Source organism: Ranitomeya imitator, chromosome 5 (assembly GCF_032444005.1).
Source record: "Ranitomeya imitator isolate aRanImi1 chromosome 5, aRanImi1.pri, whole genome shotgun sequence".
NCBI classification, from domain to species: domain Eukaryota; kingdom Metazoa; phylum Chordata; class Amphibia; order Anura; family Dendrobatidae; genus Ranitomeya; species Ranitomeya imitator.
The window spans coordinates 76,306,121-76,325,068 of NC_091286.1; the positions used below are offsets into that span (position 1 = coordinate 76,306,121).

The window sequence follows — 18,948 nt, forward strand, 5'->3', positions numbered from 1 at the left end:
CCAGGCTTGTGTTTCTATCTTCAGGCTAGTCAGTTCCTCAGGCTGTGCCGAGTTGCATAGGTAGCGTCAGGCGCAATCCACAGCCACCTTTAGTTGAGTTTAGGATAGGTTCAGGTATTGCGGTCTACAGAGATTCCACGTCTCAGAGCTCGTTCTATTGTTTTTGGGTTATTGTCAGATCACTGTATGTGCTCTGATCGCTGGTACACTGTGTCACTGGATTGCACTCATAACAAATATTACATCATGTGTCCAGTTCAACAAGAATTATTTGTGGTGAATAGTCTTCTTTACAGAGAACCAGTCATCAAGAAAATACAGTTTAAAGTGCAGGTTCCATATTATAGAGCAGAGGTAGCGGTAATAAAACCTATTTTTTAATCCCTTCACGACATTGAGGTTTTCCCTTTTGCGTTTCTGTTTTTTCTCCCCTTCTGAAAATATATTAGAAACGCAATGAAAAGAAAGACAACCTTGTAAAAATCGTCTCTTAAAGAATCTTGTCAGTAAAAGATCCGTAGACTTGGAGGTAATAATCTATGGAAAACATAGAGAAGTGTTTATAATCAAAATACTGATTTCTGTGATTTCTTTACAGGAAAACATGATAATAATCTAAATATTAGAAATCATGAAGTTCGTTGCGGACCCTTGGCTGAAAAAAGGGACGAGCTCAAAAACATCAAAATCCCTCCCGGTCAGGTTAGGGATATGGTCGCCAAAATCAAGGCACATCAGGATGCGATCGCCAACTCTGACAGTAAGTACTCAGGGGTTTTATGACAAATTTAATGGAAAAACGCCCTTATAAAAAAAGGCTCTTAAAGGAAAATGTCAGTGAATAAACCCTAGACACAGAGGTAACTCTAGTGGTTTGGTCCATCTTTTTTATACATCACTGTACCAATTAGAGGTTATAACATTTATATGATGTTTATTTTATACTAGATAGTAGCCCGAATCTAACGTATCGGGTATTCTAGAATATGTATGTTGTTTATTTATGAAGCTTTTAGAATAATACATTGAATACACACGATTCGGCCAACCGCGACCAATTAGCGAAGCGTGGTTCAAATCCTGCGCCAATTTGCGGCCGGACTGCACCTGTCACTGATTGTTCGTGGCCGGCCATGTAGTATATAGCACAGCCACGAAGTATATAACAGCCCACGTAGTAAATAGCACAGCCATGTAGTACATAGTACAGCCACATAGTATATTGCACAGCCACGTAGTATAAAGCACAGCCACATAGTACTGTATATAGCACAGCCACACGGAGTATATAGCACAGCCACGTAGTATATAACTCAGCCCACGGAGTATATAGCACAGCCCACAGTGTATAACAGCCCACATAGCATATAACACAGCCACGTAGTTTATAACAGCCCACGTAGCATATAACACAGCTCACGTGTTATATAACAGCCCACGCACGCAGTATATAACACAGCCCATTGAAGTTTTCTCTTTTTGCATTTGTTTTTTCTCCCCTTCTGAAAATATATTAGAAACGCAATGAAAAGAAAAACAACCTTGTAAAAATCGTTTCTTAAAGAATCTTGTCGGTAAAAGATCCGTAGACGTAGAGGTAATAATCTATGGAAAACATAGAGAAGTGTTTATAATCAAAATACTGATTTCTGTGATTTCTTTACAGGAAAACATGATAATAATCTAAATATTAGAAATCATGAAGTTCGTTGCGGACCCTTGGCTGAAAAAAGGGACGAGCTCAAAAACATCAAAATCCCTCCCGGTCAGGTTAGGGATATGGTCGTCAAATTCAAGGCACATCTGAATGCAATCGTCAACTCTGACAGTAAGTACTGTTGTGAATTCTGTGGCTGAATTCACTCCTGTGGTCACAAGTGGTACTGCAGCTTCTGGGCTTCCTTCCTCAGGTGTTCTGGTGAGCTCATTAGCTGCTTCGTTACTTAACTCCACCTGATGCTGCTATCCTTGCTCCTAGTCAATGTTCCAGTGTTGGATCTGAGCTTCTCCTGATTGTTCCTGTGTCCTGCTGCTCTGTATAGCCAAGTGCTTTTTTGCTATTTTGTTGTTTTTTTTTCTGTCCAGCTTGTCTTTTGTCTTGCTGGAAGCTCTGAGACGCAAAGGGTGTACCGCCGTGCCGTTAGTCCGGCACGGTGGGTCTTTTTGCCCCCTTTGCGTGGTTTTTGCTTTAGGGTTTTTTGTAGACTGCAAAGTTCGCTTTACTGTCCTCACTCTGTCTAAGATTATATGCCCCCTGTATGTTTCGCTGGTTCCTCCTCCTCTCACCTTCCCCTTACTGTTGGGGTTCCTCAAGGATCAGTCCTAGGCCCCCTCCTCTTCTCTTTGTATACTGCCCCTATTGGACAAACAATCAGTAGATTTGGCTTCCAGAACCATCTCTATGCTGACGACACCCAACTATACACTTCTTCTCCTGATCTCACGCCTGCCTTATTAGAAAACACCAGTGATTGTCTTACCGCTGTCTCTAGCATCATGTCCTCCCTCTATCTGAAACTAAACCTGTCAAAAACTGAACTCCTCGTGTTTTCTCCCTCTACTAACCTACCTTTGCCTGACATTGCCATCTCCGTGTGCGGTTCCACCATTACTCCAAAGCAACATGCCCGCTGCCTTGGGGTCATCCTTGATTCTGACCTTTCATTCACCCCCCACATCCGATCACTGGCTCGCTCTTCTTACCTGCATCTCAAAAACATTTCTAGAATTCGCCCTTTTCTTACTTTCGACTCTGCAAAAACTCTTACTGTTTCACTTATTCATTCTCGTCTGGACTATTGTAACTCTCTACTAATCGGCCTCCCTCTTACCAAACTCTCCCCGCTCCAATCTGTCCTGAATGCTGCTGCCAGGATCATATTCCTCACCAACCGTTACACCGATGCCTCTACCTTGTGCCAGTCATTACACTGGTTACCCATCCACTCAAGAATCCAGTACAAAACTACTACCCTCATCCACAAAGCACTCCATGGCTCAGCACCACCCTACATCTCCTCTCTGGTCTCAGTCTACCACCCTACCCGTGCCCTCCGCTCCGCTGATGACCTCAGGTTAGCATCCTCAATAATCAGAACCTCCCACTCCCGTCTCCAAGACTTTACACGTGCTGCGCCGATTCTTTGGAATGCACTACCTAGGATAATACGATTAATCCCCAATCCCCACAGTTTTAAGCGTGCCCTAAAAACTCATTTGTTCAGACTGGCCTACCGCCTCAATGCATTAACCTAACGATCCCTGTGTGGCCTATATTAAAAAAAAAAAAAAAAAAAATTAATTAACTGGTTCATGCAGCTTTACATGAACACCCAAGCCTTACACTATGGCTGGTCCGAATAACTATAGCAATTGTTACCATCCACCTCTCGTGTCTCCCCTTTTCCTCATAGTTTGTAAGCTTACGAGCAGGGCCCTCACTCCTCTTGGTATCTGTTTTGAACTGTATTTCTGTTATGCTGTAATGTCTATTGTATGTACAAGTCCCCTCTATAATTTGTAAAGCGCTGCGGAATATGTTGGCGCTATATAAATAAAAAATTATTATTATTATTAAGATTATCGGGCCCCACTTTGCTGAATCTATTTCATCCCTACGTTTTGTCTTTTCATCTTACTCACAGTCATTATATGTGGGGGGCTGCCTTTTCCTTTGGGGTATTTCTCTGGGGGCAAGTCAGGCCTATTTTTCTGTCTTCAGGCTAGCTAGTTTCTTAGGTTGTGCCGAGTTGCCTAGGTAGTTGTTAGGCGCAATCCACAGCCACTTTTAGTTGTGTTTAGGATAGGATCAGGTGTGTGGTCTACAGAGTTTCCACGTCTCAGAGCTCGTTTCTTGTTTTTGGGTATTTGTCAGATCACTGTGTGCGCTCTGATCGCTAGGCGCACTGTGTCTCTGGATTGCCTTCATAACACCTTTCATTAGCAGACATAACAGTACTAGGAGCCAACTAATGATTCTCAATAGAGGGAAAGAAAAAGTTCTGACATCATTTTTTTTTTTCCTCTGCTCTGTGTTCACTTTTTTTTTTTTTCCCCTAGACATTTGGGTGTTTCTGGACACAGGTGTGGACATGGATATTCAGGGTCTGTGCTCTTCAATGGATAATCTCGTTATAAATGTACAAAAGATTCAAGATACTATTGATCAGAAATATATGCTAGAACCAAGAATTCCTATTCCTGATTTGTTTTTTAGAGATAGAACGAAGTTTCTAAGTTTCAAAAATAATTGTAAGCTATTTCTGGCCTTGAAACCTCATTCTTCTGGTAATCCTAGTCAACAGGTTTTGATTATTATTTCTTTTTTGCGCGGCGACCCTCAAGACTGGGCATTTTCTCTTGCGCCAGGAGACCCTGCATTGAGTAGTGTCGATGCGTTTTTCCTGGCACTCGGATTACTGTACGATGAGCCTAATTCAGTGGATCAGGCTGAGAAAAATTTGCTGGCTTTGTGCCAGGGTCAGGATGATATAGAAGTATATTGTCAGAAATTTAGGAAATGGTCAGTACTCACTCAGTGGAATGAATCTGCGCTGGCAGCTTTGTTCAGAAAGGGTCTCTCTGAGGCTCTTAAGGATGTCATGGTGGGATTTCCTATGCCTGCTGGTTTGAATGAGTCTTTGTCTTTGGCCATTCAGATCGGTCGACGCTTGCGCGAGCGTAAATCTGTGCACCATTTGGCGGTATTGCCTGAGGTTAAACCTGAGCCTATGCAGTGCGATAGGACTATGACCAGAGTTGAACGGCAGGAATACAGACGTCTGAATGGGCTATGTTTCTACTGTGGTGATTCCACTCATGCTATTTCTAATTGTCCTAAGCGCACTAAGCGGTCCGCTAGGTCTCCCGTCATTGGTACTGTACAGTCCAAATTCCTTCTGTCCATTACCTTGATATGCTCTTTGTCGTCGTTTTCTGTCATGGCGTTTGTGGATTCAGGCGCTGCCCTGAATCTGATGGATTTGGATTATGCTAAACGTTGTGGGTTTTTCTTGGAGCCCTTGCAGTGTCCTATTCCATTGAGAGGAATTGATGCTACACCTTTGGCCAAGAATAAACCTCAGTACTGGGCCCAGCTGACCATGTGTATGGCTCCTGCACATCAGGAAGTTATTCGCTTTCTGGTGTTGCATAATCTGCATGATGTGGTCGTGTTGGGGTTGCCATGGCTACAAACCCATAATCCAGTATTGGATTGGAATTCCATGTCGGTATCCAGCTGGGGTTGTCAGGGGGTACATGGTGATGTTCCATTTTTGTCGATTTCGTCATCCACCCCTTCTGAGGTCCCAGAGTTCTTGTCTGATTATCAGGATGTATTTGAAGAGCCCAAGTCCGATGCCCTACCTCCGCATAGGGACTGTGATTGTGCTATCAATTTGATTCCTGGTAGTAAATTCCCTAAAGGTCGATTATTTAATTTATCCGTGCCCGAACACGCCGCTATGCGCAGTTATGTGAAGGAATCCCTAGAGAAGGGACATATTCGCCCATCGTCATCACCACTGGGAGCAGGGTTCTTCTTTGTAGCCAAGAAGGATGGTTCACTGAGACCGTGTATTGATTACCGCCTTCTTAATAAGATCACTGTTAAATTTCAGTATCCCTTGCCATTGTTATCTGACTTGTTTGCTCGGATTAAGGGGGCTAGTTGGTTCACTAAGATAGATCTTCGTGGTGCGTATAATCTGGTGAGAATCAGGCAAGGAGATGAATGGAAAACTGCATTCAATACGCCCGAGGGTCATTTTGAGTATCTAGTGATGCCGTTCGGACTTGCCAATGCTCCATCAGTGTTTCAATCCTTTATGCATGACATCTTCCGTGAGTACCTGGATAAATTCCTGATTGTTTACTTGGATGACATTTTGATCTTCTCAGATGATTGGGAGTCTCATGTGAAGCAGGTCAGAATGGTTTTTCAGGTCCTGCGTGCTAACTCTTTGTTTGTGAAGGGATCAAAGTGTCTCTTCGGTATGCAGAAAGTTTCATTTTTGGGGTTCATCTTTACCCCTTCTACTATCGAGATGGATCCAGTTAAGGTCCAAGCCATCCAGGATTGGATTCAGCCGACATCTCTGAAAAGTCTGCAAAAGTTCCTGGGCTTTGCTAATTTTTATCGTCGCTTCATCTGTAATTTTTCTAGCATTGCCAAACCATTGACCGATTTGACCAAGAAGGGTGCTGATTTGGTTAATTGGTCTTCTGCTGCTGTGGAATCTTTTCAAGAGTTGAAGCGTCGTTTTTGTTCTGCCCCTGTGTTGTGTCAGCCAGATGTTTCTCTTCCGTTCCAGGTCGAGGTTGATGCTTCTGAGATTGGAGCAGGGGCGGTTTTGTCACAGAGAGGTTCTGATTGCTCAGTGATGAAACCATGTGCTTTCTTTTCCAGGAAGTTTTCGGCCGCTGAGCGTAATTATGATGTGGGCAACCGAGAGTTGCTGGCCATGAAGTGGGCATTCGAGGAGTGGCGTCATTGGCTTGAAGGAGCTAAGCATCGCGTGGTGGTATTGACTGATCATAAGAACTTGACTTATCTCGAGTCTGCCAAGCGCTTGAATCCTAGACAGGCCCGTTGGTCGTTATTTTTTGCCCGCTTCGACTTTGTGATTTCGTACCTTCCGGGCTCTAAAAATGTGAAGGCGGATGCTCTGTCTAGGAGTTTTGTGCCCGGCTCTCCGGGTTTATCTGAGCCAGCGGGTATCCTCAAGGAAGGAGTCATTGTGTCTGCCATCTCCCCTGATTTGCGGCGGGTGCTGCAAAAATTTCAGGCGAATAAACCTGATCGTTGTCCAGCGGAGAAACTGTTCGTCCCTGATAGGTGGACTAATAGGTGGATAGGTGGACTCATCCTGGAATCTTTGGTACCAGAGAGTTAGTGGCTAGATCCTTCTGGTGGCCATCTCTGTCACGGGATGTATGTACTTTTGTGCAGTCCTGTGGGATTTGTGCTAGGGCTAAGCCCTCCTGTTCTCGTGCCAGTGGGTTGCTTTTGCCCTTGCCGGTCCCAAAGAGGCCTTGGACACATATTTCGATGGATTTCATTTCTGACCTTCCCGTTTCTCAAAAGATGTCAGTTATTTGGGTGGTCTGTGATCGCTTTTCTAAAATGGTCCATCTGGTGCCCTTGGCTAAATTGCCTTCCTCCTCTGATTTGGTACCTTTGTTCTTTCAGCATGTGGTTCGGTTGCATGGCATTCCTGAGAATATTGTTTCTGACAGAGGTTCCCAGTTTGTTTCAAGGTTCTGGCGAGCCTTTTGTGGTAGGATGGGCATTGACCTATCCTTTTCCTCGGCTTTCCATCCTCAGACTAATGGCCAGACCGAACGAACCAATCAGACCTTGGAAACATATCTGAGATGTTTTGTTTCTGCAGACCAGGATGATTGGGTGTCCTTTTTGCCGTTGGCTGAGTTCGCCCTTAATAATCGGGCCAGCTCGGCTACCTTGGTTTCTCCATTTTTTTGCAATTCTGGGTTCCATCCTCGTTTCTCTTCAGGACAGGTTGAGTCTTCGGACTGTCCTGGTGTGGATTCTGTGGTGGACAGGTTGCAGCAGATCTGGACTCAGGTAGTGGACAATTTGACCTTGTCCCAGGAGAAGGCTCAACTTTTTGCTAATCGCAGACGCCGTATGGGTCCCCGACTTCGTATTGGGGATCTGGTTTGGTTATCTTCTCGTCATATTCCTATGAAGGTTTCCTCTCCTAAATTTAAACCTCGTTTTATTGGTCCGTATAGGATTTCTGAGATTCTCAATCCTGTGTCTTTTCGTCTGACCCTCCCAGACTCCTTTTCCATACATAATGTATTCCATAGGTCGTTGTTGCGGAGATACGTGGCACCTATGGTTCCATCTGTTGAGCCTCCTGCCCCAGTTTTGGTGGAGGGGGAATTGGAGTATATTGTGGAGAAGATTTTGGATTCTCGTGTATCTAGACGGAAACTCCAGTATCTGGTTAAATGGAAGGGTTATGCTCAGGAAGATAATTCCTGGGTTTTTGCCTCTGATGTTCATGCTCCCGATCTTGTTAGTGCCTTTCATGCGGCTCATCCTGGTAGGCCTGGGGGATCTGGTGAGGGTTCGGTGACCCCTCCTCAAGGGGGGGGTACTGTTGTGAATTCTGTGGCTGAATTCACTCCTGTGGTCACAAGTGGTACTGCAGCTTCTGGGCTTCCTTCCTCAGGTGTTCTGGTGAGCTCATTAGCTGCTTCGTTACTTAACTCCACCTGATGCTGCTATCCTTGCTCCTAGTCAATGTTCCAGTGTTGGATCTGAGCTTCTCCTGATTGTTCCTGTGTCCTGCTGCTCTGTATAGCTAAGTGCTTTTTTGCTATTTTGTTGTTTTTTTTTCTGTCCAGCTTGTCTTTTGTTTTGCTGGAAGCTCTGAGACGCAAAGGGTGTACCGCCGTGCCGTTAGTCCGGCACGGTGGGTCTTTTTGCCCCCTTTGCGTGGTTTTTGCTTTAGGGTTTTTTGTAGACTGCAAAGTTCGCTTTACTGTCCTCACTCTGTCTAAGATTATCGGGCCCCACTTTGCTGAATCTATTTCATCCCTACGTTTTGTCTTTTCATCTTACTCACAGTCATTATATGTGGGGGGCTGCCTTTTCCTTTGGGGTATTTCTCTGGGGGCAAGTCAGGCCTATTTTTCTGTCTTCAGGCTAGCTAGTTTCTTAGGTTGTGCCGAGTTGCCTAGGTAGTTGTTAGGCGCAATCCACAGCCACTTTTAGTTGTGTTTAGGATAGGATCAGGTGTGTGGTCTACAGAGTTTCCACGTCTCAGAGCTCGTTTCTTTGTTTTTGGGTATTTGTCAGATCACTGTGTGCGCTCTGATCGCTAGGCGCACTGTGTCTCTGGATTGCCTTCATAACACCTTTCATTAGCAGACATAACAAAGTACTCAGGGCTTTTATGACAAATTTAATGGAAAAACGCCCTTATAAAAAAAGTCTCTTAAAGAAAAATGTCAGTGAATAAACCCTAGACACAGAGGTAACTCTAGTGGTTTGGTCCATCTTTTTTATACATCACTGTACCAATTAGAGGTTATAACATTTATATGATGTTTATTTTATACTAGATAGTAGCCCGAATCTAACGTATCGGGTATTCTAGAATATGTATGTAGTTTATTTATGAAGCTTTTAGAATAATACATTGAATACACAGGATTCGGCCAACCGCGACCAATTAGCGAAGCGTGGTTCAAATCCCGTGCCAATTCGCGGCCGGACTGCGCCTGTCGCTGATTGTTTGTGGCCGGCCATCTAGTATATAGCGCAGCCACGAAGTATATAAAAGCCGACGTAGTAAATAGCACAGCCACATAGTACATAGTACAGCCACGTAGTATATTGCACAGCCACGTAGTATAAAACACAGCCACATAGTATATAGCACAGCCACACGGAGTATATAGCACAGCCACGTAGTATACAACTCAGCCCACGGAGTATATAGCACAGCCCACAGTGTAAAACAGCCCACATAGCATATAACACAGCCACGTAGTTTATACCAGCCCATATAGCATATAACACAGCTCACATAGTATATAACAGCCCACGTACGCAGTATATAACAGAGCCCATTTAAGTTTTCTCTTTTTGCGTTTCTGTTTTTTCTCCCCTTCTGAAAATATATTAGAAATGCAATGAAAAGAAAAACAACCTTGTAAAAATCGTTTCTTAAAGAATCTTGTCGGTAAAAGATCTGTAGACGTAGAGGTAATAATCTATGGAAAACATAGAGAAGTGTTTATAATCAAAATACTGATTTCTGTGATTTCTTTACAGGAAAACATGATAATAATCTAACTATTAGAAATCATGAAGTTCGTCGCGGACCCTTGGCTGAAAAAAGGGACGAGCTCAAAAACATCAAAATCCCTCCCGGTCAGGTTAGGGATATAGTCGCCAAATTCAAGGCACATCAGAACCCGATCGCCAACTCTGACAGTAAGTACTCAGGACTTTTATGACATAAATTTATTGGAAAAACACCCTTATAAAAAAAGTCTCTTAAAGGAAAATGTCAGTGAATAAACCCTAGACACAGAGGTATCTTTACTGGCTTGGTCCATCTTTTTATACGTCACAGCACCAATTAGAGGTTATAACATTTATATGATGTGTATTTTATATATTTATCGCACTTACAGTGGGGAATATAAGTATTTGATGCAATGCCAATTTTGCAAGTTTTCCCAACTACAAAGAATGGAGAGGTCTGTAATTTTTATCATAGGTACACTTCAACTGTGAGACACAGAATCTTACAATGTGATTTTCTAGATTTAGTTTATGGTTTTTACATCATTGATTTGCATTTTATTGCATGAAATAAGTATTTGAGCACCTACCAACCAGCAAGAATTCTGGCTCTCTGAGAACTGTTAGTTTTTCTTTAAGAATTTCTCCTACTCTACACTCATTACCTGTATTAATTGCACCTGTTTGAACTTGTTATCTGGATAAAAGACACCTGTCCACACACTCAATTAATCACACTCCAACCTCTCCACCATTACTTACATTAACCCCTTAGCGACCGCCGATACGCCTTTTAACGGCGGCCGCTAAGGGTACTTAAACCACAGCGCCGTTAATTAACGGCGCTGTGGAAAAAGTGTATAGCGCCCCCCACAGGCCGATTTTCTCCGGGGTCTCGGCTGCCGAGGGTAGCCGAGACCCCAGAGAACATGATTCGGGGGGTTTTTAACCCTCCCCGCATTTGCGATCGCCGGTAATTAACCGTTTACCGGCGATCGCAAAAAAAAAAAAGCGATCTCTTTTTAATTTCTCTGTCCTCCGATGTGATCGCACATCGGAGGACAGAGAAAAGGGGTCCCAGGTGGCCCCCCAATACTCACCTAGCTCCCCCGATGCTCCTCGTGTCTCCCGGTGGGCGCCGCCATCTTCAAAATGGCGGGCGCATGCGCAGTGCGCCCGCCGGCCGGCACCGGGAGAATCTTTGGGGTCTCGGCTGCCTGGGGTAGCCGAGACCCCAAAGAGCATGATCGGGGGTCGGTTTTAGCGACCCCTGTTTTGCGATCGCCGGTAATTAACTGTTTACCGGCGACCGCAAAAAAAAAAAAAAAAAAAAAAAAAGTAAAGTGTAATTCTCTGTCCTCTGATGTGATCGCACATCAGAGGACAGAGAAATAGGGGGATTCGGGGACCCTAGCATACTCACCTAGGTCCCTGGATCCTCTTGCTGCTCCTCCTGGCCGCCGGCAGAAGAACATGGCGGACGCATGCCCAGTGCGCCCGCCATCTGTCTCCATCTGCCGGCCGGCAGGAGAACAGCAGTTAGGGCTAAAATTAGGGTTAGGGTTAGGGTTAGGGGTAGGGTTAGGGTTAGGGTAGGGTTAGGGGTAGGGTTAGGGTTAGGGGTAGGGTTAGGGGTAGGGTTAGGTTAGGGGTAGGGTTAGGGTTAGGTTAGGGGTAGGGTTAGGGGTAGGGTTAGGGTTAGGGTTAGGGGTAGGGTTAGGGTTAGGGGTAGGGTTAGGGGTAGGGTTAGGGGTAGGGTTAGGGTAGGGGTAGGGTTAGGGCTAGGGTTAGGTTAGGGGTAGGGTTACGGCTAGGGTTAGGTTAGGGGTAGGGTTAGGTTAGGGGTAGGGTTACGGCTAGGGTTAGGTTAGGGGTAGGGTTAGGGGTAGGGTTAGGGGTAGGGTTGGGGCTAAATTTAGGGTTAGGGTTGGGGCTAAATGTAGGGTTAGGGTTGGGGCTAAATTTAGGGTTATGCTTCTTTCACACTTACGTCGGTACGGGGCCGTCGCAATGCGTCGGCCCGACATACCGACGCACGTTGTGAAAATTGTGCACAACGTGGGCAGCAGCTGTAGTTTTTCAACGCATCCGCTGCCCAATCTATGTCCTGGGGAGGAGGGGGCGGAGTTACGGCCACGCATGCGCGGTCAGAAATGGCGGATGCGACGTACAAAAAAACGTTTCATTGAACGTTTTTTTGTGCCGACGCTCCGCCAAAACACAACTGATCCAGTGCACGACGGACGCGACGTGTGGCCATCCGTCACGATCCGTCGGCAATACAAGTCTATGGGCAAAAAACGCATCCTGCGGGCACATTTGCAGGATCCGTTTCTTGTCCAAAACGACGGATTGCGACGGAATGCCAAACAACGCAAGTGTGAAAGTAGCCTTAGGGCTAGGGTTAGGGTTGGGGCTAAAGTTAGGGCTAGGGTTGGGGCTAAAGTTAGGGTTAGAGCTGGGATTAGGTTTAGGGTTTGGATTAGGGTTGGTATTAGGGTTAGGGTTGGCATTAGGGTTACGCTTGGGATTAGGGTTAGGTTTGGGATTAGGGTTAAGGTTAGGGTTGTGATTAGGGGTGTATTGGGATTAGGGTTAGGGTTGAGATTAGGATTAGGGGTGTGTTGGATTTAGGGTTTTGATTAGGGTTATGGTTAGGGTTGACATTAGGGTTGTTTTGGGGTAAGGGTTGTGATTATGGTTAGGGTTAGTGATTAGGATTATGGATCAGGTTGGGATTAGGGTTAGGGGTTGGAGCTAGAATTGGGGGGTTTCCACTGTTTAGGTACATCAGGGGGTCTCCAAACACGACAGCCAATTTTGCGCTCAAAAAGTCAAATGGTGCTCCCTCCCTTCTGAGCTCTGCCGTGCGCCCAAACAGTGGGTTACCCCCACATATGGGGCATCAGCGTACTCGGGATAAATTGGACAACAACTTCTGGGGTCCAATTTCTCTTGTTACCCTTGTGAAAATAAAAACTTGGGGGCTACAAAATCTTTTTTGTGAAAAAAAAAAATATTTTTTATTTTCACGACTCTGCATTCTAAACTTCTGTGAAGCACTTGGGCATTCAAAGTTCTCACCACACATCTATATAAGTTCCTTGGGGGGTCTAGTTTCCAAAATGGGGTCACTTGTGGGGGGTTACTACAGTTTAGGTATATCAGGGGCTCTGCAATCGCAACATAATGCCCACAGACCATTCTATCAAAGTCTGCATTCCAAAAAGGCGCTCCTTCCCTTCCGAGCTCTGCCGTGCGCCCAAACAGTGGTTTACCCCCACATATGGCACATCAGCGTACTCGGGATAAATTGGACAACAACTATTGCAGTCCAATTTCTCCTGTTACCCTTGTGAAAATAAAAACTTGGGGGCTACAAAATCTTTTTTGTGAAAAAAAAAATATTTTTTATTTTCACGACTCTGCATTCTAAACTTCTGTGAAGCACTTGGGCATTCAAAGTTCTCACCACACATCTAGATAAGTTCCTTGGGGGGTCTAGTTTCCAAAATGGGGTCACTTGTGGAGGGTTTCTACTGGTTAGGTACATCAGGGGCTCTGCAAATGCAACATAATACCCGCAGACCATTCTATCAAAGTCTGCATTCCAAAACGGCGCTCCTTCCTTCCGAGCTCTGCCGTGCGCCCAAACAGTGGTTTACCCCCACATATGGGGTACCAGCATACTCAAGACAAATTGGACAACAACTTTTGGGGTCCAATTTCTCTTGTTACCCTTGTAAAAATAAAAACTTGGGGACTACAATATCTTTTTTGTGGAAAAAAAAAATATTTTTTATTTTCACGGCTCTGCATTATAAACTTCTGTGAAGCACTTGGGCATTCAAGGTTCTCATCACACATCTAGATAAGTTCCATGGGGGGTCTAGTTTCCAAAATGGGGTCACTTGTGGGGGATTTCTACTGTTTAGGCACATCAGGGGCTCTCCAAACGCGACATGGCGTCCGATCTCAATTCCAGCCAATTCTACATTGAAAAAGTAAAACGGCACTCCTTCTCTTCCAAGCTCTGCGGTGCGCCCTAGCAGTGGTTTACCCCCACATATTGGGTATCAGCGTACTCAGGAGAAATTGCACAACAACTTTTGTGGTCTAATTTCTCCTGTTACCCTTGTGAAAATAAGAATTTGTGGGCAAAAAGATCATTTTTGTGTAAACAAAAGCGATTTTTTTATTTTCACGGCTCTACGTTATAAACTTCTGTGAAGCACTTGGGGGTTCAAAGTGCTCGCCACACATCTAGATAAGTTCCTTAAGGGGTCTAGTTTCCAAAATGGTGTCACTTGTGGGGGGTTTCCACTGTTTAGGCACATCAGGGGCTCTCTAAACGTGACATGGCGTCCGATCTCAATTCCAGCCAATTCTGCATTGAAAAAGTCAAACGGCGCTCCTTCACTTCTAAGTTCTGCGGTGCGCCCTAACAGTGGTTTACCCCCACATATGGGGTATTGGCGTATTCAGGAGAAATTGCATAACAAAATTTATGGTTACATTTCTGTTTTTACACTTGTGAAAATAAAAAAAATGGTTCTGAATTAAGATGTTTGCAAAAAAAAGTTAAATGTTCATTTTTTCCTTCCACATTGTTTCAGTTCCTGTGAAGCACGTAAAGGGTTAATAAACTTCTTGAATGTGGTTTTGAGAACCGTGAGGGGTGTAGTTTTTAGAATGGTGTCACACTTCATTATTTTCTATCATATAGACCCCTCAAAATGACTTCAAATGTGATGTGGTCCCTAAAAAAAAATGGTGTTGTAAAAATGAGAAATTGCTGGTCAACTTTTAACCCTTATAACTCCCTAACAAAAAAAATTTTGTTTCCAAAATTGTGCTGATGTAAAGTAGACATGTGGGAAATGTTATTTATTAACTATTTTTCGTGACATATCTCTCTGATTTAAGGGCATAAAAATACAAAGTTTGAAAATTGCAAAATTTTAAAAATTTTCGCCATATTTCCGTTTTTTTCATAAATAATCGCAAGTAATATCGAAGAAATGTTACCACTAACATGAAGTACAATATGTCACGAAAAAACAATCTCAGAATCAGCGGGATCCGTTGAAGCGTTCCAGAGTTATAACCTCATAAAGTGACAGTGGTCAGAATTGCAAAAATTGGCCTGGTCATTAAGTACCAAATTGGCTCTGTCACTAAGGGGTTAAAAATTACAGAACTCTCCATTCTTTGTAGGTGGGTGAACTTGCAGAATTGGCAGTGTGTCAAATACTTATTTTCCCCACTGTATGTAGCGCCATTATTTCCACAACGTTTTACTTACATTGTTATTACTGTCCCCATTGGGGCTTACAATCAAAATCCCCCCTCAGTATGGCTTTGGAGTGTGGGAGGAACCGAGAGGAAACCCACACAAACTCCTTGCAAATGTTGTCCTTAGTGAGATTTTAACCTAATTTAATTATTCTACATTACGGGAAAGCATGAGGGCAAAACAAATATTGTGACTGTTGTCGCTCCTCACGGACCCATAAAAGAAAGAGAAATCCTCAAAAACACCATGATCATACAGGTCCTGTATGGCCATGCACCCTTGCACGTACCCGCAGCCTATGAAGTGACGTCCTTAATCCATGTAATGGTGAAATAAAGGACTTTTATTGTAGCACGATTTGGTGAGTGCCACATCTTCCTCTTTCTCTGGTGTACGCATTTTTCAAAGACTACTATATGATGTTGAGCACCGCAAGAAGCGTGTTGAACCCCACCTGCTGAGTAACAATCGGACTAATTATAGTTTTGGTCGTTTGATCTATACCGTTGTATCTGGTGCCGTTCTTCTTGCTTTTTCTTTTTTGAATTTGTTTTTTTACCATGTTCACTAAATGCTAAAACTGACCTGCCGTTATGATTCTCCAGCTCATTATGAGTTCTCTTACACCAAATATGTCTAGGTTCTTTTTATTTACGGTAAGTGGTGACAAAAAAATCGAAAGTTTGTAAAAAAAAACAAAAAAAACAATGGCACCATTTTCCCATTTTCCTAGACACATAATGTCTCCAATTTTTAGGATCTTGGGCCGGGTGAAGGCTTATTTTTTGCGCACCGAGCTGATGTTTTTATTGATGCCATATTGGTGCAGATATGATATTTTGATCGCCTGTTATTGCAATGTTGCGGAGACCAAAGAAACTTTATTCTGAATTTTTTTTTTTTTCTCGTTACACCGTTTACTGATCAGATTATTTATTTTTATATTTTGATAGTTCGGGCGTTTCTGAATGCGTTGATACCAAATATTTGTGTATTTTATTTATTTTTTTTGTTTTATCACTTTATTTTGAATGGAGCAAAAGCGAGTGATTTGAATTTTTATTTTTTAAATTCTCTTCATATTTTTAAAAACTTTTTTTCCACTTTTTACTTGTTTCAATACTCTATTTAGGAGACTTGAAGCTGCAATCATATGTTCGCTTCAGCCCTGCTGCCTGTAGCAGACATGATCATTTACTCTGAGCGCTGGGCTTAGGATGGCGCTCATAGCAGATCAGCAATGACAGCCACAGGGGTCTCTTGCAGACCCCGGGTTGTAATGCGATCCCATTGGCACCTCGCATTTATGTGACGGGCACAACGATGGGTGATATTAGTGACGCGCTTCTGCCGTGACCATGATAAATGCCGCCGTTTTGTAGATTGACAGCAGCATTTAATAGGTTAACAGCTATGGGTGGATCGTGATTACACTCACGGCTGTTAGGGGCACAGGACAGCCGATCAGATGACCTCTCATGTGCCTAAAAACACGAGGGCTCAGAATAGTGGCCTGCATGTTATGTAGGGCGCAATCTATGACGTGTATATATGTCATAGGTCAAGTAGGAGTTAATCATTTAAACTTCTGCTCTTTCTGGGATTTGTGGTCCAGTGGGCAGTCCTATCCATGGTTGACAGCACCTCTGTATACATACTTGTACAAAGAAATGTGTCAGTTAGTGATAGTACTGCCAACTGGTCCGAAAATCCAAGAAAAAGCAAAGGAATCAATGATTAAAACACAGGTAATACTGAATGTTTTCTCACACAACTACATTATATAGCAATCTACTCATCCCCCAGATCTATTATATGATGTCTACAGATAGAATTGTGTTTTCATGGTGACAGTTTCCCCTTAAGTCATTTCCTAGTATGCTGGGGGTCTCTAATCCCAGGATGGCTGTAGAGTAGAATCAATGTTCTTTTCATGATCAACTAGTCTCACTAACCGTGTATTTTACAGAACATCAAGAGGACAAAAAACATCTTCCACCTCCTCTGCTTATTTTTCTTAAAGCATCTGAACGTCCTAATGGCTTCTCGGAAGATGAAGCCTGTCTCCGCCAAAACCGACAGTAAGTTCTTAAGACTTAAATATATGTTTAATGATATACAGTGTGTTATGTTCTAGCATTAACATGCAGTGGGATAACTAGTTAGAAATTGATCACTCGAGACCTAAATGTTGATAGCGATATTTTTATTTGTACAAGCTAAAGCTTCAGACTGGGAGCCAAAACCGGTCTTTGTAAGGAGTCTAGCTGGTACCAGCAACATATTATTATTATTTATATAGCACCATTGATTCCATGGTGCTGTACATGAGAAGGGGTTATATACAAATTACAGATATCACTTACAGTAAGCAAACTAACAATGACAGAGTGATACCGAGGGGAGTTTCCATACTGGTTCTGTTAATGTTTATAAAATCCATTTCCTTTCAATAAGAGACTAATCAATAATCTAGTAGTCAATCTGTTAGAGGATGGCCTGTAAGGCTAGGATTCGTTCATTGCGTGTAAAGACTAGTGCTGTAATATAATGTAAGAAGCCGCTTCAGAGAGGCAGAGGACATGGACAGTAGTGCCACCTATTCCAAGTAGCAATCTTAAAAGTCAATATCGACTCTTTAAAAACCTTGCCATATAACTTAGGCTATGTGCACATGTAGAAAGATCCTCTGCAGATTTTTTCGCAGCAGATTTGATAAATCCGCATTGGAAAACCGTTGCGGTTTTTACTGCGGATTTATTGCGGATTCTACTGCGGATTCTGCTGCGGTTTTACATCTGCAGTTTTCTATTGGAGCAGGTGTAAAACCGCTGCGGATTCCGCACAAAGAATTGACATGCTGCGGAAAATAACCGCTGTGTTTCTGCGTGTTTTTTTCCGCAGCATGTGCACTGCGGATTTCATTTCCCATAGGTTTACATTGTACTGTAAACTCATAGGAAACTGCTGCGGATACGCAGCTGCGGAAACGCTGCGGATCCACAGCAAAATCCGCATCGTGTGCACAAAGCCTTAGGAATCGAAGCGAAAGTAGAAATTCCAATTGCAGATATGTTTCGGGGTGTTTGCCTCTCATCAGTGTAAAGCAGGAGATCTGATTTTCCTGCGTGAGAGACGTCTGACATGGGGTTTAAGGGTTTAGGTTTCTTCTTGCAGACAATTCTTCCCTGGGAATTTGAGAGAGTTCTCGTCCTCTTTACTTATTCAGATTCCCTGGGAAGCATTGCATGGCCTTTAAGTCTCCATATGCCAACTTGTTGTTCTCCACAAGCAATATAATTTGGAAATAATGAATTGAATGACATAAACTTTTCCAGCTGCCTTTCTCATTAAAATCTGTCTCCATATTCATATAGTCATCTTTACTGTTTTGCTAATGTTGTGACATTTATTTTGCAGGTGAGGCAGGGCGGGGTCTCGCTGTGAACCCACAAAGAACATGGGATCCAGCTGGAGACGACTTTACACCAGCAAAGAGAGGCAGATTTCCTGACTGCTGAAGGTTGACTCTTCGTGAGTCAAGGGCCCCTTGTCATCTTCATCAGGGCCACGTTTTAAATGTTTATTGCCTTGGCTTCTATGAGAACTTTTACATTAAACATCTTGAATAAAGTTAATAAAGGAGTCAGTGAATAATATGTAGCAGTGTATCTGAGCCTCTATGGATCTGTATAACACAGCAGAATATACATTGCATTGGGAGGAGGGATTATTTCGTATAGTCATTGAAAACCTGGCTGCTTATAAGCATATTCCCTTACAAAGATGTAAATTGGGGTACATTTGTGTTTTAAAAAATGAAGATGATTAAAGAAGATTTAAAAGTGACACGCAAAATGTG

At 43.4% G+C, this 18,948-nt stretch overlaps 1 long non-coding RNA gene across 1 annotated transcript; it reads left to right on the forward strand.

The window, feature by feature from the left end:
- Positions 1 to 17,061: 17,061 nt before the first annotated feature.
- LOC138680537 (uncharacterized) lies at positions 17,062 to 18,745 on the forward strand. The gene is made up of 2 exons (XR_011321643.1): positions 17,062 to 17,167; positions 18,507 to 18,745. It is a non-coding gene; the product is annotated as an uncharacterized lncRNA (long non-coding RNA).
- The last annotated feature ends 203 nt before the right edge of the window (positions 18,746 to 18,948 follow it).